The sequence below is a fragment of the Candoia aspera genome, chromosome 9 (genome assembly GCF_035149785.1).
Source record: "Candoia aspera isolate rCanAsp1 chromosome 9, rCanAsp1.hap2, whole genome shotgun sequence".
NCBI lineage: Eukaryota > Metazoa > Chordata > Lepidosauria > Squamata > Boidae > Candoia > Candoia aspera.
In genome coordinates, this window is record NC_086161.1 from 19,411,161 (window position 1) to 19,434,351 (window position 23,191).

Genomic DNA, 23,191 nt, shown 5'->3' on the forward strand with positions numbered 1-23,191 from the left:
TGTCTGTTGGTCAGAGAGTTATTGTCGTAAAGTTGAAACTAGGAATGCGTCAAGCTCCATGTCACTAGGCAAGATCAAGGAAACAAGAACTAGACAGACTTCAGTAAGGTGTCTTTAAGGCTAGATTGGGGTAAATACAGAATCTTGAAGGTGTGGTAGGAATTTCTCATTTACATTTAATTCATCTGCGGTGAATTAAGGTGGAATCTCTCTGAATGCCTTGAAATGCTTCTCCCCTGATTTCACCACCTGGGCTACATGAGTCCCTGCATCATTGCTAGTGCCACAAGAGTCTGTGCAGCTGCTTGCAAAATTCGGTGGGTGCATACTGAACATGGCACTAGTTAAAATTTATTTATTTATTATTCAGATTTAAATACATTGATTTTTTTGTTTGTCCCATCCTTGTGGGACTGTACTGTATTTTAGCCTCATTCCCTTTTAACTTTGAGAGAGCTCGCTCAGTTCTGACTGTTTTCTATTGCTTCTTATATTTTAGTATGTGGTTCGACAGAGGGGCCTGGCACTTTGAGTAGATTTTAGCTCTGACCTGGTAGGTAAATGGGGTCCACTGTTTTTAGTGTTTTTACTACTTGTATTGCTAGTATTGTCTTATTTGTAGTGGCCTAAGACTGCAATAAAGAAGTCAAAGTCTGAGTCTGGGAATAGACATGGACACCTCAACTCAAATGCATATTTTCCTGCGATTGTGTGACTACTGTGTGAGTCCAGGAAAAGACATAGCTTCTTTAAGGAGGCAAAGACAGTGCGATAGGCACATCTCCTCCCCCTCCAGAGCATCTGTTCAGCTTTGAATCCAAAGCGCAGCACATCCCCAGTTGGGAGCGAGGCACTTAAAAGATCACCTGCCCCAACACCATCCAACCAACGCACTAAGATCTTCCATAGAAGCTCTGCCAATGGTTCCATAGATGAGTTCAGCTCTCAGTGCTGTACTCAGATGTTGGGCATTCTCAGAAGCAATGGCCCAGTTATGGAATTGTTCCTGCAGCAAGCACAGCTGGCTTTCTCACCGTCTTCTTTTGCACATTGACCAAAGACATGCTGATTCGCCTAGACAGCTGGAAGAACCTTATTTTAATTTTTTTTAATTGTGGTGGTTTCATTTACAAGTGCTTTTATTAAGGCTGTAATAAAGTGTGATGGTTTTATTTCAGTTTTTAGTACACTGTTCCCTTGTAAACTGCTCAAGACTCTTCTGAGAGATGATGATGATGATGATGATCCAGCAGTACATGTCATATTTTAGTAGAAATGTACCTGAATTTCTTCAGGTTCTAATCACTGCATTACGCTGATAGTTTACATCACATTTTGTGATATAAAAGCAACTGCTCAACAGTATTAGGATTGTTGCCCTTCTGATACAGCATTTGAAGGGAGGGAGGAAGAAATTCATATATTTTATAAGATACCTTCTTAATGCAATGATCCATTTCCTGAAATATTTTTGGTTTTTATCCCAACCTTCTCTGTCTTAAGGACTTGGGAATAACATTTTTTGAAGAGAATATATTAAATGATATGAACAGTATGATCTTTCCTGCTCATTGCATCACAACTTCACGTAGCTATTGTCACAGACTTCTTTTATATTGAATGCCATTGTGAATTGTTTCTGTAGCCACAAGCAAATGCCCAGGTTGGAAATACAGCAGCAGCAAAAATGATTATCCATCACAGGACCCAGCACGTTGGCAAGGAAGAGATGAAACAATTTGGCTGTTAATCATGCCAACCAAGCAGACCACACGGATCTAGAAAATATGAATTAACTTGTCAATATTAGTCAACATTCTGCAAATATTAAAGTTAATGGGATCAAATTCAAAGTTCATTCTACATTCAAAAATTATAGACTTACTTTACTCAGAAGGCAAACTAACTTGTTAACATGGAATTTAAACTCCAGAGAAGGACAGAACTGGTACTGGTATTGCAGGCTACAGCTCAGAAATTTGATATGCACCCAAACACTACCAGACTATGAGGACAAACCACAGGCCCACCCTGTTACAGCTGGTAATATGCCACTCGTTCAAGAGAAGCTGTCTGGGAATACTTGCTACTGTTGGCAGTCATCACCATCTACATGGCACTGTATATTGTTCTACACTTCCCTTGGCACAGTTGAGTGGGTAGCTTGCCAGAGTGCCTGGGCTGTAGCGAACCTATAAGCACCAGCTGCCTGGGAGGGAAGTCAGAGTGAGCAGAAATGAAAGAGGAGAGGTGGAATGCATGGGATAGCTGCTTACCACGGTGATGCCTTTCCCTGATTTCCTGTTCCTGCCTAGAATATCTCAATGCCCCTGTATATAGCCTTTTGCAAGAAGCAACGCCCCCACATTCCATCTTACACTTGATATGGAGTTGCCCATTCCTGAGCAATGGGTGGAAGCTTTACAGAAAGCAATCCAACCTTAAAATAATAATAAGGTTGGATAGTCTTTGGTCCTCTGGGGCAAAGGATCGTTACCTTGTCGTGGTGCTGGAGCTTGAGCACCTCAATGATGCCATGAGCTAAACCGTGAAGGGCCACCCAAGACGGGAAGGTCATGACAGAGAGGTCAGACTAAATGCGATCCCTGGGGAAGGTAATGGCAACCCACCTCAGTATTCTTGCCGTGAAAACTAAATGGATCAGTACAACCAGAGATATGTCGGTATACCATCGGAAGATGAGACCCCCAGGTCGGAAGATGGTCAAAATGCTACTGGGGAGGAACAGAGGATGAGCTCAACTAGCCCCAGACGTGATGACGCAGCTAGCTCAAAGCCGAAAGGACGGCTAGCAGCCGACGGTGCTGGTGGTGAACGGCGAATCCGATGTTCTAAGGATCAACACACCATCGGAACCTGGAATGTAAGATCTATGAGCCAGGGCAAATTGGATGTGGTTATTGGTGAGATGTCAAGATTAAAGATAGATATTCTGGGCATCAGTGAACTGAAATGGACTGGAATGGGCCACTTCACATCAAATGACCACCAGATCTACTACTGCGGACAAGAGGACCACAGAAGAAATGGAGTAGCCTTCATAATTAATAGTAAAGTGGCTAAAGCAGTGCTTGGATACAACCCAAAAAACGACAGAATGATCTCAATTCGAATTCAGGGCAAGCCATCTAACATCACAGTGATCCAAATATACGCCCCAACCACAAATGCTGAAGAAGCTGAAGTAGAGCAGTTCTATGAGGATCTGCAGCACCTACTGGACAACACGCCTAAAAGAGATGTTATTTTCATCACAGGAGACTGGAATGCTAAGGTGGGCAGTCAAATGACACCTCGAATTACAGGTAAGTATGGCCTGGGAGAACAAAACGAAGCAGGACACAGGCTGATAGAATTTTGCCAAGACAATTCACTCTGCATAACAAACACTCTCTTCCAACAACCTAAGAGACGGCTTTATACATGGACTTCACCAGATGGACAACACCGAAATCAGATTGATTACATCCTTTGCAGCCAAAGGTGGCGGACATCTGTACAGTCGGTAAAAACAAGGCCTGGAGCTGACTGTAGTTCAGATCACGAACTTCTTCTTGCACAATTTAGGATCAGACTCAAGAGATTAGGGAAGACCCACAGATCAGCTAGATATGAGCTCACTAATATTCCTAAGGAATATGCAGTGGAGGTGAAGAATAGATTTAAGGGACTGGACTTAGTAGATAGGGTCCCGGAAGAACTCTGGACAGAAGTTGGCAGCATTGTTCAGGAGGCGGCAACAAAATACATCCCAAAGAAAGAGAAAACCAAGAAGGCAAAATGGCTGTCTGCTGAGACACTAGAAGTAGCCCAAGAAAGAAGGAAAGCAAAAGGCAACAGTGATAGGGGGAGATATGCCCAATTAAATGCAAAATTCCAGAGGTTAGCCAGAAGAGATAAGGAATTATTTTTAAACAAGCAATGCACGGAAGTGGAAGAAGACAATAGAATAGGAAGGACAAGAGACCTCTTCCAGAAAATTAGAAACATTGGAGGTAAATTCCAGGCCAAAATGGGTATGATCAAAAACAAAGATGGCAAGGACCTAACAGAAGAAGAAGAGATCAAGAAAAGGTGGCAAGAATATACAGAAAACCTGTATAGGAAGGATAACAATATCGGGGATAGCTTTGACGGTGTGGTCGGTGAGCTAGAGCCAGACATCCTGAAGAGTGAGGTTGAGTGGGCCTTAAGAAGCATTGCTAATAACAAGGCAACAGGAGATGACGGCATCCCAGCTGAACTGTTCAAAATCTTGCAAGATGATGCTGTCAAGGTAATGCATGCTATATGCCAGCAAATTTGGAAAACACAAGAATGGCCATCAGACTGGAAAAAATCAACTTATATCCCCATACCAAAAAAGGGAAACACTAAAGAATGTTCAAACTATTGAACAGTGGCACTCATTTCACATGCCAGTAAGGTAATGCTCAAGATCCTGCAAGGTAGACTTCAGCAGTTCATGGAGCGAGAATTGCCAGATGTACAAGCTGGGTTTAGAAAAGGCAGAGGAACTAGAGACCAAATTGCCAATATCTGCTGGATAATGGAAAAAGCCAGGGAGTTTCAGAAAAACATCTATTTCTGTTTTATTGACTATTCTAAAGCCTTTGACTGTGTGGACCATAACAAATTGTGGCAAGTTCTTAGTGGTATGGGGATACCAAGTCATCTTGTATGCCTCCTGAAGAATCTGTATAACGACCAAGTAGCAACAGTAAGAACAGACCACGGAACAACAGACTGGTTTAAGATTGGGAAAGGAGTACGGCAGGGCTGTATACTCTCACCCTACCTATTCAACTTGTATGCAGAACACATCATGCGACAAGCTGGCCTTGAGGAATCCAAGGCTGGAGTTAAAATCTCTGGAAGAAACATTAACAATCTCAGATATGCAGATGATACCACCTTGATGGCTGAAAGTGAAGAGGAACTGAGGAGCCTTATGATGAAGGTGAAAGAAGAAAGTGCAAAAGCCGGCTTGCAGCTAAACCTCAAAAAAACCAAGATTATGGCAACCAGCTTGATTGATAACTGGCAAATAGAGGGAGAAAATGTAGAAGCAGTGAAAGACTTTGTATTCCTAGGTGCAAAGATTACTGCAGATGCTGACTGCAGTCAGGAAATCAGAAGACGCTTAATCCTTGGAAGAAGAGCAATGACAAATCTCGATAAAATAGTTAAGAGCAGAGACATCACACTGACAACAAAGGCCCGCATAGTTAAAGCAATGGTGTTCCCTGTAGTAACATATGGCTGCGAGAGCTGGACCATAAGGAAGGCTGAGCGAAGGAAGATCGATGCTTTTGAACTGTGGTGTTGGAGGAAAATTCTGAGAGTGCCTTGGACTGCAAGAAGATCCAACCAGTCCATCCTCCAGGAAATAAAGCCAGACTGCTCACTTGAGGGAATGATATTAAAGGCAAAACTGAAATACTTTGGCCACATAATGAGAAGACAGGACACCCTGGAGAAGATGCTGATGCTAGGGAGAGTGGAAGGCAAAAGGAAGAGGGGCCGACCAAGGGCAAGATGGATGGATGATATTCTAGAGGTGACGGACTCGTCCCTGGGGGAGCTGGGGGTGTTGACGACCGACAGGAAGCTCTGGCGTGGGCTGGTCCATGAAGTCACGAAGAGTCGGAAGCGACTAAACGAATAAACAACAACAGTCTTTGGTCTGAGGATTCCTGCTTTGGGCAGTAGGTTGGACTAGAACACTTCCAAGATTCCTTGCAATCCTATGATTCTGTGATTCTAAGCATCTCTGTTTCCTTCTCTCAAAGCTAGCAACCCCCACATGTTGCTGTTTGAAGGAACATCCCACAAAAGCCAATGGCAGCTTTGACTTTTCACTGGATCTGATTGTAGCTCTAGTAGAGCTGGAGGGAAGCAGCCTAGCTGGGCCTAAAGATGTGCATTAAAGCAACATCTCCCAGGGCTACTCTGAGCCTTTTATGAAGTGGTTATGTAACATAATTGTTCTTGTCCATGCTTGGTGGTTGGGATGGAAAGCTCAGTCCACATACAGTATGTCCATGCAGAATTCCTCCTAATTGTATGGGCTTTATGATTCCTTGGCATGGGAATGTTTTTTGTAATATTGCTTATTGTTTGGCTATTTTTGCTGTTTTAATCTTGTTTGTGAATTACAGGATTGTAAGCCTCTCATCGTTGGTTGACTGAAGCTGCATATAAGCCTAGATAGATAAATAGGACCCATAAAATCCTGTTAGATCTCTGTTTTCATTTTCTCCAACAAGGTTAGATGAATCACATAGCTCAGCAGTCATCGTTATGTACATGGAAGGCCAGGAGAAAAAAAACAGGAGAGAAAACAGTTGTCCAAAATAAATTCTGCAAAAGGTCAGTATAACTCAATAGTCTGTAGTAGAGCTTCCCTCCCACCAAAAAACTACAGATAAGATTTCAGTGTTTTATATTTGCACAAGGAGAGTAAAATGCTGTGTCAAGATAAAGCCAATATCGAACAGAATTAACCCTGTAGGGAAAAAATGTTACTGGAGTGATTAGTGGACCCACCAATACTTTCTAATGGATTTTTTTTGTACACCTATTAATCTATTAATCTTTTTTAAGCAGAACAGGAAAACGTTAAAGTGTTTTTTTTTTTTTATTTGAAGAGTCCATTGGAGTTGGGTGGCTGATCAATTCAAATAAATAATAATAATAAATGATATAACCCCCCCCCCCATGGGTGAATTTGTTATGCAGACAAAATGTTATCTTTCCTACCCTCTCTTGAGAATTTACTGAATGAACTCCAGTTAGCATTGGTAGAAGTAAATTTGAACTCCAGTAGCTTAATAGGGTGAACATAACTTTAAAAATTAACTTTCTCTGCGTGTATATGTTGAGGGGGCATGAAATACTGCAAAACAACTGACCAAAATGTTCTCTAAAGTTAGAATAAAGTGTTGCCAGCATTTCAGACACCTACCAATAATCTCCAGCAATCCTTTTGATTTAGTAGAGTTGTTCTCAATTGAAGAGCATCTCTGTAGGTCAGGGTTGAACTGTGGAGTCCCTGGTGCTCTCTGAGCCTTGTTGTTTTCATGCAGACCTTTCATTGCCAGACTAGGCACATCTTCAGTGCGAGACCTGCATGCACTGAAGATGTTGCCTAGTCTGGCAATGAAACATCTGCAAGAAAATAACAAGGCTCAGAGAGCACCCGGGACTCCACAGTTGTCCTCAAGTCATCTAATTTCATAAGCTCAAGAACCAAAATTCCCCTCCAGTGGAAAAAGGCCTACACTTTCATAGGTTCTAGATATTCTCCTAAGGCTTATTCCCAATTTGGTCATTGAAATGTTTTACACATATTATAGACCACTTCTCCATCGCCCCTCCAACTTGCTGCTTTCCACACATTTCCCTTTTCTATATTATGTCTATAAATGCAGCACTGAACTTCAGTGGATGACTTTTCTCTCCTCTCCTCTCCTCTCCACCTTCGTTAGCAATGCTCTTGCCCTGAAAAAGTAAACATTATGGGCTGCTGGAGATCAAGAAGTATTGTTGTTTATTCATTTAGTCGCTTCCGACTCTTCGTGACTTCATGGACCAGCCCACGCCAGAGCTTCCTGTCGGTCAACACCCCCAGCTCCCCCACGGACGTGTCCGTCACCTCTAGAATATCATCTATCCATCTTGCCCTTGGTCGGCCCCTCTTCCTTTTGCCCTCCACTCTCCCTAGCATCAGCATGTTCTCCAGGGTGTCCTATCTTCTCATTATGTGGCCAAAGTATTTCAGTTTTGCCTTTAATATCATTCCCTCAAGTGAGCAGTCTGGCTTTACTTCCTGGAGTGTGGACTGGTTTGATCTTCTTGCAGTCCAAGGCACTCCCAGAATTTTCCTCCAACACCACAGTTCAAAAGCATCGATCTTCCTTCTCTCAGCCTTCTTATGGTCCAGCTCTCGCAGCCATATGTTACTACGGGGAACATCATTGCTTTAACTATGTGGGCCTTTGTTGTCAGTGTGATGTCTCTGCTCTTAACTATTTTATCGAGATTTGTCATTGCTCTTCTTCCAAGGATTAAGCGTCTTCTGATTTCCTGACTGCAGTCAGCATCTGCAGTAATCTTTGCACCTAGGAATACAAAGTCTTTCACTGCTTCTACATTTTCTCCCTCTATTTGCCAGTTATCAATCAAGCTGGTTGCCATAATCTTGGTTTTTTTGAGGTTTAGCTGCAAGCCGGCTTTTGCACTTTCTTCTTTCACCTTCATCATAAGGCTCCTCAGTTCCTCTTCGCTTTCAGCCATTAAAGTGGTATCATCTGCATATCTGAGATTGTTAATGTTTCTTCCAGCAATTTTAACTCCAGCCTTGGATTCCTCAAGCCCAGCTTGTCGCATGATGTGTTCTGTGTACAAGTTGAATAGGTAGGGTGAGAGTATACAGCCCTGCCGTACTCCTTTCCCAATCTTAAACCAGTCCGTTGTTCCGTGGTCTGTTCTTACTGTTGCTACTTGGTCGTTATACAGATTCTTCAGGAGGCATACAAGATGACTTGGTATCCCCATACCACTAAGAACTTGCCACAATTTGTTATGGTCCACACAGTCAAAGGCTTTAGAATAGTCAATAAAACAGAAATAGATGTTTTTCTGAAACTCCCTGGCTTTTTCCATTATCCAGTGGATATTGGCAATTTGGTTCCTAGTTCCTCTGCCTTTTCTAAACCCAGCTTGTACATCTGGCAATTCTCGCTCCATGAACTGCTGAAGTCTACCTTGCAGGATCTTGAGCATTACCCTACTGGCATGTGAAATGAGTGCCACTGTTCGATAGTTTGAACATTCTTTAGTGTTTCCCTTTTTTGGTATGGGGATATAAGTTGATTTTTTCCAGTCTGATGGCCATTCTTGTGTTTTCCAAATTTGCTGGCATATAGCATGCATTACCTTGACAGCATCATCTTGCAAGATTTTGAACAGTTCAACTGGGATGCCGTCGTCTCCTGCTGCCTTGTTATTAGCAATGCTTCTTAAGGCCCATTCAACCTCACTCTTTAGGATGTCTGGCTCTAGCTCACTGACCACACCGTCAAAGCTATCCCCGATATTGTTATCCTTCCTATACAGGTCTTCTGTATATTTTTGCCACCTTTTCTTGATCTCTTCTTCTTCTGTTAGGTCCTTGCCATCTTTGTTTTTGATCATACCCATCAAGAACTATAGTTGTTCCTTATTCAGTGCCTTCCTGTTCCTCATAAAATGTGCCCATTCTGCAACCAAAAGGAATGATAAAAGATCAAAACCCTTCTCGTTTTGATGAGCTAGATTTATTCTTTCCATACCTAAGTTGTTTCTAAAATTTGAGGGAAGAAGAAGAAGAGTACACTTGGTTGGATATGACTGGGGGAGAAAACAAAACACCGAGAAGTTGCACTCTTTCTTCAATCTTTTGAGAAGACAGCCTCTAGATTAGTATTTCTCAACCTTGGCCGCTTTAAGATGTATGGACTTCAACTCCAAGAATGGAGTATGGACTTCAACTCCAAGAACCAGCCAGCATACACTTTAAGTCCACATATCTTAAAGTGGTCAGGGTTGAGAAACGCTGCTCTAGATTCTCAGATGTGTCTTCATACCCATGACCCATAATTATTAGACACAGTTATTTTAGACTGCCAGTTTTGAGGATCAAAATTCTATATCAGATGGGACAGAAGAAATTACTGAAAAATTGTAGGCTTCTTTCTCTGCCTGTTATAGGGATATAACTGCAGATGTTTTCCTTCCATGTTGCAAATGGCAATATGCTTGTAATTGTGTTGGCCCCTCTGAAACAATTTCAACATACTTTGTTCTGCTGATACCGTCTCTGTTGTCCCTCCCCTGTGATGCAAGGTTATTTCAGTGAAGGGCTAGATTTATTCCAGAGCACTGAAATTATGCATGCAACACAAATCCCTTATCCTCACACTACCTATCTGCTTTGTGGAAATAATTCTGTTTAGTCTGTTCCAGCAAATACACAAAAAAGAACCTTACAGCAAGCAAAGTCTGCATTGTGTACCCAGAGTAAACACAGTGGCCATTCACAACAGCAGTGAAATCACAACGTGTACTTGCATATTGTGCCTCTTGGGAGTCCCACTTTCACCCTTCCAAATCCTTGTTGCCAAATAAGCATAGGAATTGGTTTATCTGATCTTTTGTTCATAAATGTTTAAACCACAATAAAGCCATTAGTCTTTAAGATGCCATAAATAAATGCCTCTGTTACTGTTAATCATGCCTAGAATTCCCCATCAAGGCGCTCTGCACTGTCTGTGATTCCACACTGCCACCCCTGTTGTAATGTGATGTGGGAATGATCTTGCGAGGCAGGAGGGAGAGCCACAGACTAGGCAACTGTCATGGAAAAGGTATCTCATCCCACAGAAGGAGAGGGGCCATGGGAAGTGTTTTAGAAGGGACCCTCCCTAGTTCCCTGGAAAGTAAAGGTGAGGGGGGAGAGATGGGCTTTCAGACTTGCCAGATTTTGTTAATGTAACCTTACAGTAAAGATAGAGCTATTTCTCATCGTTGTGCTTCTTGTCTGGAGCACCTCGAAGGGCTGACATCTGTTGGCCATCTGAACCAGTTCATTTCTGGCTCAGCTCTAGTGCAAAAGGGACTACTTTGAATTTGTTTTTCACTAGAAAGGCTGGAGACTTAGTATCGCTTGGGGCACCCTTTTTCCCTAGCTGGGAATCCTGGTTTCATCCCACTCCCTGTGGAGAAACTTCATGATTTCACTAATGCGGCTGGAAGTGCCCTTAAATTGAATAGTGGGACAGCATGCCTTGGTTTGGCAGCAGCTTCTCCTGGTGACCACTTAGGTTTATATTTTGAAAAGCTAGAAATACCATGCATGAAATTTGTGCTTCTTGAATGTGGGTGGAAAGAGTGGGGGGCGGTTTTGATTGGGTGCAGATTTTGGCATTTGCTTGTGAATCAGCTGGTTTGGCTCATGGGTGATACTTACATCATTTTGAGGTTGGCTGCAGTGAGGGCAAAGCTAATTTGGCTTTAAACTGTTTCTAACGATTGGGGAATGAAAACCATTGCTAGTCTGGAAGTGTCCTCAATGACTTGTGTGTTGCCATTTGTTCTCCCTTGAAATTCCTTCTATACACACTTAGCTGGGATTCAGCTCAAAGAGACTATTTCCCAGCACATATAAAATTGCACTCTTACTGCATAGCAATCCATCATTATCCTCATTTTTCCTCTCCTGAACTTGCCATCTCCCTCTGTTGCCAAAGGTGAGATTGAAAATTCTCTAAGGAAGTTCCCTTTTGTGTTTTCATTATTCTACAAACTTTTATAGTGATTGTAAGGTATACACAGATTAAGAATAGCTTATTTGTTAAATAGTAGTATGTTCAGTTTCCCTACCAGTTTTGTTATCATAGAAGGTGTGGGTCAAGTCAGCAGATCAGGCTGAATTTTGAAAAACAGAACAAAAAAAGTCATGTGTGCAGTAACAAAAAGGTTGCCAGAGAGAGGGACCATGCACAGAATGACGGCCATGACTGGCTGGAAAGTTCCAAGCAGTCTTTTCACAGAAAGGCAACGGTGAGGCTGAAAAACAATTAACTGACCCAAGAACTTGGAGGTAACACAGAGGTCACAATTCAGAAACTTGTTCATTTCTTTGACTATAGCAAAGATGGGCCTGAAATCTAAAATACTACTCTGTCCCTTTGAAATGGCTGCTTCCTTATTCATAGTTACTGTATAACTTGCCAATGCTGCCACCAAATTCACACTCATATTCCCGGTATATACCATCCATTCTATCCTTTCTATATTTTTTTTTCTTTTAGGATCACTCCACTCAGTAACAAACCCATTCTATCTGTTTCAACCACACACCTCATGCCTTCTTCATCCCACCTTCTATAGCCATCACATCCATCTTGGTCTCTCCAAGCCTTTCTTCCACTCCATCATGTCACATCAAGTCCTTCACCGGTTTCTTGTTGCTATCTTCCATTGCAAGGAACTGGTAATGGGGTCTGTTCCTTCTGTGCTCTTTTTCAAAAGAATGAAAGAGTACTTCAAAATGAATCTCTGTACTTCAGACAACCCACCATCTTCATGGCTTAAGGATGTCTCTGGGGCCACAGGAAATAACAATGACAGGTTGCAAAGACTTGAGACTGATTCTGACATGTTCCTCACCATATAAGAGGGTGATGATCATTAAATAATAAACAAACATCAGAAGAATCAGCAGACTGCTTTCACAGGAACAAAGAAAAGTATCTATTGTTAGAGTCAGACCCAATGGTGCCCCAATCTAAACTTACAATTTTTTCCATCTTAAAAAGCCCAAGATCCCCAGTCTTAATATCCCAGTTGGGTTGAGATCCTTTAGATGAAATGAGAGGCACTCAATCATTCTTCTCAGCCTTTGAAGGCTCAGTCTGTTGCTGGCATTAACTCAGATGATTAAGGAGTCCATTTCTTGTACAGCTTTCTGTGAACCTCCACATTTTTTCTCCACATAGGAATGGCTTTGTAATTATGCTTTTTCATATTGTTTCTGTTCAGGAATAGGCAGTTCTCACAAGCAAATCCCTTTAATTTAACTTATTTCTTTACTGTGTCTGTGAAAGCTTTGATGTCTCTGAAACAAGGGGCTAGTTCACACATGCAGCAGCCCTGCCTAATTGCTCTTTGAAAATGTTTCTAGGCTCAATATCAAAGCTAGACTGAGCTTGTGGGTGTCTTTACTACACTTCAGACTAGATTTTCTGAGTTCGGCTGTTGGAGCTAGAAGCTAAATCTATGGCAAAGCTTGACCTAGAGCAGTGATCCCCAATCTTTGGACTGAGGAACACTGAGGTTCCACAAGGGCACAACAATTAGGAGTGTGTGTGTGTGTATGGCCAACATCTAATGATAACACAAAACCTCCTAATATTTTGGTGTCCTCTCATATTGTGAGAGTTCGGTGTTCTTTATTTCAGCTAATTCATTTAAAATCATCATCATCATCATCATCATCATCATCATCATCATCTATATACTACTAAAAGTCTTACGTCTGTCTGTTTGTAACCTTCAATTGGGTGAAACAGTGCATCATAGGGCAACAATTTTTGGGCCAAGGTAACTCAGATGGGCTAATTTATGGAATGCATCCAAAATCCAGGACCCATTACTGCCATGGGATTGAAATTTGGCAAAGTTGTGGTCGCTTCAGCGCTGCCATGCCACTGTGATCAACCACGGTCATGTGATTATCATTTCCAACACTCCCTGCCAGCTTCCACAAGGAAAGTCAGTGGGGAAGCCAGCAGGATGACAGAAGTCACTCCCACTCCCACTGCCTTTTTGCCTGACCATGGTCATTCTGTTTATCTGTTTAGATAAGGTAATATTTCTGAAAGGATGACCCAACAGGTCATGGGTTGTCTAGTTTAATCTAAAGGTCCTGTAGATGCCATACAGTAGTGTGTGTGACATGGACCACAATGCATTCAGGTGCTATGTTGCTGACTGCTGGGGTATGTGGTATTCCTCAAAAACCTTGTCAAGGTAACAGGCTTCATAAAGGAAAAGATGGTTTGGAACTATTGATATAAGGTATGAACTTTAAATGGGAAATGATGTCACTCTGTTGATCGACAACTGAAGGTTAGGCACCAATATTTACATCACTGGTCTTGGCTAATCCAGTGGCTTCATATTGGCTGCCAATCACAAGATGGATGCTGTACACATTTATTGTTTTCTAAACCTAACAAGAACTTAGAAACATCTGTAATAGCAAAAACTCAGTGGGTTATGTCAAACTTCAAATGATAACCTCTCTCTATTCAAGTCTAGCACCTCTGACACCATGGTTCTTTTTCTCTCATTATCATTATCTTATCCTGGAATTAGCACGTGGATCAGAACTTTAAGTATGATAAATCACATACATTTGCTGTGATAATGGCAGCTGTTTTTGGAATCATGATAGCTGCTAGAATGATATTTGGTTCACATCTGATTTTGATTGGGGGGCACATCACTTGAGAGCAAAAATATCAGCCCCAACATATTTACCTCCATGCAATTGTATCCCCAAATGATGCTCAAAGTTACATGATTTAATGGTAGTATCATACCATGCCTGCCTTACTTGAGGACTGTGAACTATTTGATTAGAAAAGTAATAACCACAGTTTTTATTTTAGTGACATTTCTTACCATTTTTTATTTTAAGCAAATAATGGAAATTTAATCAGATATCACTACAGCATGATATGAAGAATGAAAAAAATGATACCAAAGAAAGCAAAAGGGAAGGGATAAGGAGTCTGCTTTTGGTACTTAGAAGCATGTATTGTAAAGGTTTTTCAGATGCTGATGAAGTACCTTTTAATAAAATTATGCCCAAGGAGAAAATCAGATTGGGCAACTATTGGCTTGCTTTCTAGATTAACTTCCCAGGTCAGTTTTTTTTTTAATGCTTGGCACACTTGCAGATTTTTATTAATCATTTGCAACACACAGTAAAAGTCAGAAAGAGAAGTTGCATTTTAAAGAACACTTTCAGATGAAAAGAAAATTAGAATCTGTACCTTTTCATACTTCTTTGGCTTTTGCTTGGGATGAGCTTGCTAGTCTTAGGTTAAGCTCCATAAGTAGATTTTTCCACCAGAGATTCCACCAGAGAAAACAAAATCTCATGGAGAAAAGTGAGTTCATCTGAGAGATCCTAAGAAGGGCAACAGAGTCAATAAAACAAACACAATTACTTGGAAAGGGTTCCATAAATCTGTATCCAGAGTTGGCTTTAAGCCATATTTCTTTTCACGCCTTTAATTTCTTTCGCTCACTATTTCTTACTCCTTTTCTGTGCTTTGCATAACTTTGCTTATGCCAGAATGGAATAGTATGATAGCGTGTGTGTGTGTGCGTGTGTGTGTGTGCATGTGTGCGTGTGTGTGTATGGGTTAAGCCAAATTGCACCCAGCTGTATTATACAATCTAATCATCCAGTTTGTGTAGCAAAATACATTTCCTATATTGCTGTTATATGCTTCCTGATGGATTGTCCAATGCAGGGTTTCTCAGCCAGGGTTCCGTGGCACCCTAGGGTTCCGTGAGAGGACACTAGGGGTTCCCTGGCAGATCACGATTTATTTAAAAAATTATTTCAAATTCGGGCAACTTCACCTTAAAGAGGCAAGTTTCATTCTTTATTTTTAGTTTAAGAACGCTGTTAATGGATCTCTACAGGCCTACACATGAAGCAAATATAATGATTTTGTAACTTCTGGCCTATATCTGAGCCTGAATGTGCAGGGGTTCCCTGAGGCCTGAAAAATATTTCAAGGGTTCCTCGAGGGCCCAAAGGCTGAGAAAGGCTGGTCCAGTGAGTTAACTCCAAGACAGTGGTGTTGCCTCCTTGTCAGGGGGAGGCAACTTTTTTGAGCTGGGGGCACATGTGGAACTCTGATTGCATCAGAGTAACTCCCAAAACAGCTTCTGTGGACACCACATGCCATCAGAAAATGAACCAGCCCCCCAAGATGCTCTGCCCCCCAAGGCATTGCTGCAAATAATCAGGAAACTAGAGGTGAAGGTTTTGCTTGTGTTAACTTTGTACTTAACATGTGCATTGAAAGAATAATACAGAAGGTCAGACAGGAGCCCTAGGAACACCAAGAGATGTATCTAGGAGCACACTGGACTTGGAGGTAACCCATCGTTTATCCTTACTCTGCATGATATTGCGAAAAGCAACAAAAGACGTCTGCCTTGCTATCTTAAGGGGAAACGAAGCCTGGAAGCTGTCAAGATTTGTAGATGCATTTTGAACTCATGTTAAGGACTCAGAAATACAGAACGGACTGAGGCCTACTGAGCAACATCAGCTATGAGGTAGTAAGGATGAACCAACTGATATCTTGTTGACAAGCGTGTAATTTGCTTCATACAAGGGCAGCCCCTGTATTGCTTACCAAAGGACTATTTACTGTTACTATGTATTATGACCCCATCTATAAGAGAATTCCATCTAGCGGGGTCTCGGAAGCGGGCCTTCTCTGCTGTAGCTCCCGCCCTTTGGAACATCCTTCCCCCAGAGGTGAGACAAGCTCCCTCGCTCCTGGACTTCCGAAAAAGATTGAAGACCTGGTTTCGTAGGCAGGCTTGGAACGGGAGGGGGAGCAGTTATACCTGGGGATGGCTAGCGCCCAAAAATGATTTTGAGGGGCCTGTTGCACTCACGGACTGATTAAAATATTTTAGCCATTGAGGTTCTATTCTATTTTTATTTTTATTGTATTACCGTATTTGGAGTGGTTTTGAATTTTAATCCTGTTTTATTGTAAAGTCCCAGAGTCCCCCCGTGAGGGGGAGATGGGCAGTGAATAAATTGATAAAATAAATAAATGTTGTTATTATTCATTAACATTATTATTATTTATTATTATTTACTGTTAACTATTACTATTTCTGGGAATTTGTTTTTAATTTATTTTAAAATTGCTCACTGTCGGCCTCAGTGGATAAACCAGATAGGAACCAAAACCAAATGAGCTAATTCTACTTTATTATAAAGCTACATGGACAGAATCTTGCAGGTCTGAAAGTACAATTCTTCTCCTGTCTCCTTTACAGCCCAAGAAACTAGGGAGGGTCCCTTCTGAACCTCTTGCCCCACCCACTATCCAGCTGTGGGCTATGCCCTCTCTTATCTGACGGTTCCCTGGGCAGCATCTTTTCGCCCGTCTCCCAAGGTCTTTCCCATATACCATTACATTCACCACCCAGAGTCACTTGCTGAGATGAGCAGCCATACAAACTGAATAAATAAATAAATGTCTGTGCTTTAGTAGCTGGTTAAAAAGGAAGTGGGGAGGGAGTGGAATGGAAGAGAGTGGCAGCTCTACTGGTTCCAAGAGATGATTATTAACCGGGATGTCGAGTTGCTTTTTGGAAGCTAGGTACCCAAAAGCCATGCTCTGCTTGCATTTGCTCACTCCCTGTAACTGTTTCCATCCCATGTTCCAGCAGTTTTCATGAGTTGCATTCCAGAACTGCTCTGCCACACTGCCCTTCTTTCCATCATACGTTCTTTGCCACGCAAAGGTTTGGCATTGTCTGAGTTTTTCCCCCTCGAAGCAGTTTTCAATGGCAAAGCAAACGAAGAGTCAACGGCTAAGCTAGCAATTTAGTTTAACAATAAAATACAAGAAAAGGCCAGAGCGAATATTCACTGATGAAACTGTCCCTCAAATATTAGCCCCTTGTCAGGTGGAGGTGATTTTTTTTACAGCACTTCTAGTATTTCTATTTTGGTGGTAGATATTCAAATATTGGCATCACTAGAGAGACACGAGCTATACTTTTTACGATGCATAAATGGTCACTTGGCTCGGTGAGCACCAGCAGTCACTGGACTAACCATTCCAATGTCTTTTTGAGGAATTGGTTCACTGCCTTCTGCCTGGAGTCATACAGATTTGGTTGTGGTCTTAAATACAGCAACACGCTTATGGGAAATGCAAGAATAAGCATTTAGTGAAAATTGGTTTGGTTTTAATTATAGCACTCAGGGGTTTTGGCTGTAAAATGTGGAATTTTATATGCATGCAGAGGAATGTTTGGTCCTTTGGCACTGCGATTCCAGAGTGGGAAGCACAATCTTGAATTTGCTATGGTAGGAGAGAACTGAATCCAGTCCTTGCTCAAGGAGCTGAGCATTGTTATCCGTTACTTTCAGCCAAACCATATGGTTTTGATTCTTTGCATGGCAGATGAATGGGAGGTTATTTGAGTATCCCTTGGATTATATGAGCTTGGATTGGCAAAATCTGTGTGCAGAGGGAGAAATGGTGGGTTTACTAGAAAGTGAGCTTCCCAAAGAAGCTTGAGGTTAAAACAATTTGTGTAATAATAATTTTTCAGAAATCTCTAACACATGCCATGGACTTTATGGAGACCAGATGTTTAAACACAGTAGTTGCCAGCAGAGCTGGTGAGCTGATGGAAGAAAGGAGGTTGGGGGGGACTGTTCTCAGGCACCATCCATTGCAGTAGCCATCTTCCCTCTGTGCATTACGTTTTCGTACAGAGGGATTGCCTCCTTTCAAAGGTGTCGCTGTGCTGAAAGTTGTATTCCTCATCTTCACCATCCAAAGATTTTGGAAAAGCTGAGCTCCCCAAAGAAGAGAACAAATATTACCTCTAGATTAGTTACTTCAACACCAGTGGTTTATTTTATGACAGTGAAACCAATCCATCAGTTTTCAAGGTGAACCCCGCTCACTGAATTCATGCTGCTCAAGGCCAAGACTTTGTGTTTGGTATTTTTTTGTCTGGGAGGAAAGTATTACAAGAGTAAGCATAAAATTCCAGATCTGTGATCAGTCCATGGTGTACAACAGAACCCTGAGGCTGTGAGTGAATAAAATTCTCAGCTGAGGTTTCAGCACTTTCACCATAGGAAAGACCACAAAAAGGGCAACCTTCTTGATTCTCCTTGGACCTTTCAAATACTTTCCACCAAGAAATCTTTTTGAAAAAGGAATCAGCAACATCCTTTATATTTTTATCCTGTTCTTCCTCTAAGGAGCTCAGGGTCTCTTATAGGATTCTTCAATCTTCACAACAGTTTTATTCTCATAACGATCTTGGGAAGATAGGGGTGATGAGTAGCCCAAAGTCATCTAGCAAACACTAATTACTGGGTACAAACTTAAATCTCTACTTGGCCAGTGTCATGATCACCGTTGAGATGCTTGTGACATCGCAACAGCTCGCATGACAATACAGGGTAATGGGTCCCTGACAGATTTAGGCAAAAGGCAACCACGAAACAAAAGGGAGCAACAGGTGCTGGAAACAAAGTATCAACCCAGGCCGGTGGCACAGAAGATAAGGATACAAAGTTGCAAAGAGGTAATTGACAAAACAAACGGAGAGGTGCACCCAAGCTGTCAAAAAGATTAAGAGCCTGATCGCCCGGCAATGAACCATCACCAGTCAGGAAGGCGATCGAGGCAACGCCTGGAGCACAGGAGGGGGCTGCACGACCCCTCACCTATCAAGGACGAAACTGGTGGGGCTCGTGGGACGCACCTGGAATAACACCCAGTTTTAGAATGACTTGTCTTCACTTCTCTACCATCCTGGGAAGTTCCTTGGAAGGAAGAGTAAAATAAATGTATTAAAGGACATAGCTATTGTATCATCTACCCTTCAGTGCAAATATCATTAGTATTTACTTTTATGCAATAATGCTGTATTCTGCTTGTTGTTGTTGATTCGTTTAGTCGCTTCCGACTCTTCGTGACTTCATGGACCAGCCCACGCCAGAGCTTCCTGTCGGTCGTCAACACCCCCAGCTCCCCCAGGGACGAGTCCGTCCCCTCTAGAATATCATCCATCCACCTTGCCCTTGGTCGGCCCCTCTTCCTTTTGCCCTCCACTCTCCCTAGCATCAGCATCTTCTCCAGGGTGTCCTGTCTTCTCATTATGTGGCCAAAGTATTTCAGTTTTGCCTTTAATATCATTCCCTCAAGTGAGCAGTCTGGCCTGTATTCTGCTATGCCATACAAAATAAATAAAATTAGGATTTACTTGTGGATTTCTTCTAGTAAAAGGATCATATCATAGATATATCCCAGCAACCCATGACATTAAATTCATCTTTGTATGGAAAGAGTGGAAATAAGAAGTCTAGTTTATCAGGGAGCTTGTGTTATATATTGGATAGAGTGTTGGATTTGGACTGGAGAAAAGCATGTTCAAAATATGTTCAGGCATAAAGTGCAAGCGGCGACTTAGGGTTAGTGTTAGGGTCTAAACTCACAGGGTTGTTTTAAGGGAGAATGAAATAATGTCATGCATGCTACTCTGTAGTTCTTTGAAGGCCATGGTATGCGGTATAATTATGATTGTTTCCAATCATTATTTTAATTGTCAGTGGAAAACCTTTCTAGAATTGAGGGCCAGTGCAGATAGTTTCAGCCCAATGCTTCTTCATGAGCAGAAGCTAATTTCTATAGAAAGAAGGTTGTATTTCTGATACCAACTGAGCAGATCCTTGGGTTTCCATTGTATAACTTTCTATGGATGTACTAATTCTGTGATGAAGGAAAGCATCAAGTGGTAATGTGTCCCAAAGAAGTTCAAGAGAAATGTACCTTGTTCTGTTTCTCATTAATCACAAAATGGTAGATTCAGAAGAGACCGAAAGGCAATAAAATCTAATAAAATACTTTTCCGTTACTAGCTCAAATGCATGAGAGACAATCTACAGCCTGTTACATGTATAAGCTTATATTACATTGAGTCCATTATCTGGTCCTTCCAGTTTAGTGTTGATGACTATGATTAATGGCGAATGTTCGAAGTCTCAGAGAGTACAGACTTTGCTTAAAGTGGATACTGGTAGTCCTCGCTTAATGACCATTCATTTAGTGACAGTTTGGACTTAAAACGGTGCTTAAAAAACCGACTTATGACCAGTCTTCACACTTATGACCATTGCCGAATTCCTGTGGTGACGAGATCAAGATTTGGGTCCTTGGCAACTGGTTCTCATTTATTTATTTATATTCCATATTTCTCCACTGCCCATCTCACTAAGAGCGACTCTGGGTGGTTTACAATAAAAATAACTACAGATTAAAATACGATAAAAGCAAAATTCTTCATAAAAATATAAAATATTTATGACTGTCGCAGCATCCTGCAGTTACGTGATCACCATTTTCAACCTTCCTGGCCGGCTTCTGGAAAGAAAAATCAATTGGGAACTGTGTGATTCACTTAACGATCACGTGGCTCACTTAACACCCATGGTGATTCACTTAATCCAGTTGCTTCGCTTAACAACTGAACTTCTGGTCCCAATTGTGGTCATTTAGCAAGGACTACCTGTATAACAAATTTACTTGGAATGTGGAATTTTTTATATGTAAGGTAAGTGCATATTAAACAGATTCACATGATATGGGCTGTAGGCAATATGGTACCATCTAGATACTGCAGCTCTCAGAATTCCCAACAAATATGCAGTCTTAACATACTTGGTGGATCTTATCAGAAGATGCTGTAGTGGCTTGGAAGAGAAAGAGGACCAAGGAGAAGGAAGTGCTGCATTTAAGGATTTGTAGCTATTAGATGAACCAGGCTTTGATAGCCAAACATTTTGTGATAAGGAGGGAAGGAAAACCTCAAAGATGAATTGTTGAAGGAGACATTGGAAATATAAATTTGAAAGAGCAGTCTCCTATTAGGCTGTATGTTTACATTATTTCAACAGTTATCAATCTGAAAAATGCATTTATTATGGGGATTAGGAGACAGGGCACTATTAAAAAGACCATAGAAGTTTAGAAGCCAGAAAAGGGGTTGGAATTCATCAGAAGGGTCAGACTTCAACTCCCTTCTGCTCTCAATACATGTGTCTACTATAGCTCTGAAACAAGGTCACGTACTCAGGGCCGCAACTGGGTGGGGGGGCAAGCGGGGCATATGCCCCAGGTGCTGTGCTGGGGGGGCGCCAAAATGGGCATGGAATCCATGTTTGCCCCAGGTGACACAGACCCTAGTTGCGGCCCTGCATCTACTAAAGAAATACTGTGTAAGGGAGATATTCAACAATGTGTTTTTTAACAAGATGCATGATATCAAGTGTGCCTTTTTATATGATAACCACTGATTGGACGGATGTTACAATGATGTAGTCAGGTTGGATAAGTTGGAAAGAACTAACTACAGGTGGTCCTTGTTTAACAACCACTCATTCAGTGACCATTCAAACTTACGACAGTGCTGAGTGAGTGGTAGTTACAACTAGTCCTTGTACGTATGACTGGTGCAGTACCCCCACGGTCACGTGATCGCAATTTGCAATCTTCCCTGCTGGCTTCCCACAAGCCAGCAGGAAGTTCAAAGTCGCGGTCATGTGAGGTCCTCGCTTAACAACGGCAACAGGGACTGCCGAGACTGCTATCACTAAGCGACTTATGACCATGTCGCTTAACGATGCAGTTTCCAGTCCCAATTAGCATTGTTAAACAAGGACTACCTGTAATAAAATTCTATGGTAGTTGATTTTAGGATTTTTTTTCTTTTTTCCATATTTCTGGAAAATTTTTCATATTTCCACATCCATATGAACTTTCTAAAAGCAGGTGCGTACTGATGAAATTTTTGAAATACAGTGTGATCCAGCTTCACATTGGGCACAGAGTTCATGGATATGGTTGTTTTTAGTGATGGGACTAAAGAATGATAAATGCACTTGCCTACGTTTTGGAATACAGGAGTCACAGACATTGCAAAGGAAGAAGGGAAGGTTAGGATGCTTCAGACAAATAATGAACAAGCAAGCAAATAAAGGCTGTGGAAAGCCAGGTCTGTCTGAGACTAAATTTAACCCTCTGAAATTAAAATAACTGCATAAATTGGCAGGGCTGAGATGTTCAGATGACATGGTAGCTGTCCTGTGGTCCAGGCAAGAGGGAGCAGGACCGTGGTGTCTTGATGATGACCATTTTGTCTTAAAGGGCAAATAACTGTTGGGGAATGAATTTTGAACAGAAAAGTAGCTTGGGGGCAAGGATTGAACTCTTGTCTCCCAACACAGAACGCCAATTTGGTATAGTGCTTAAAGTGCTGGATCAGAAAGGGATAGGAGGGGGGGGGGAATCATCATCATCATTAACATCCTGATCCAGCCTCTCTATAATGTTATATCTAAAAACAATTAAAAAAAACAGATTTGGCCATGGATGTCTCATTGCCTTCTCTGGTTGCAAAGTAATTCTTAGATCTTTTGTTCATAAAATGTTGACTTCCTTTTTCTGTGTAAATTGGCAGTCTGCTTTGAAGAGACCTTTTTAATTGCTTTAATATGAAAAAGAAAGTAAATACGCAAACATACACCAAGATTCATAGAGAAAATTCTCCAGCTTCATTTCTGTGTACAATCCTTACACCCTGAGCATGCATTTAGAGATACTTAAGAGGACTTCTAGTCTGAATGAGGGTCTTTACTGCCTTCTTTGTGTCATTATCTGTGCAGTAAATCAGCAGCTTTTGCTGAATAGCAAGGCATACATTAAATGTGCTCCCAATACTGCAGTTCTGAGAGCTGGAAAGAATTGTAGGAACCCTGCTA

The 23,191-nt window shown here is 41.6% G+C and overlaps 1 protein-coding gene across 2 annotated transcripts in view; it reads left to right on the forward strand.

Moving 5' to 3' along the window:
• Positions 1–23,191, forward strand: part of BMP1 (bone morphogenetic protein 1) — a 148,005-nt gene that overhangs the window by 54,642 nt on the left and 70,172 nt on the right. The window lies entirely within an intron of this gene.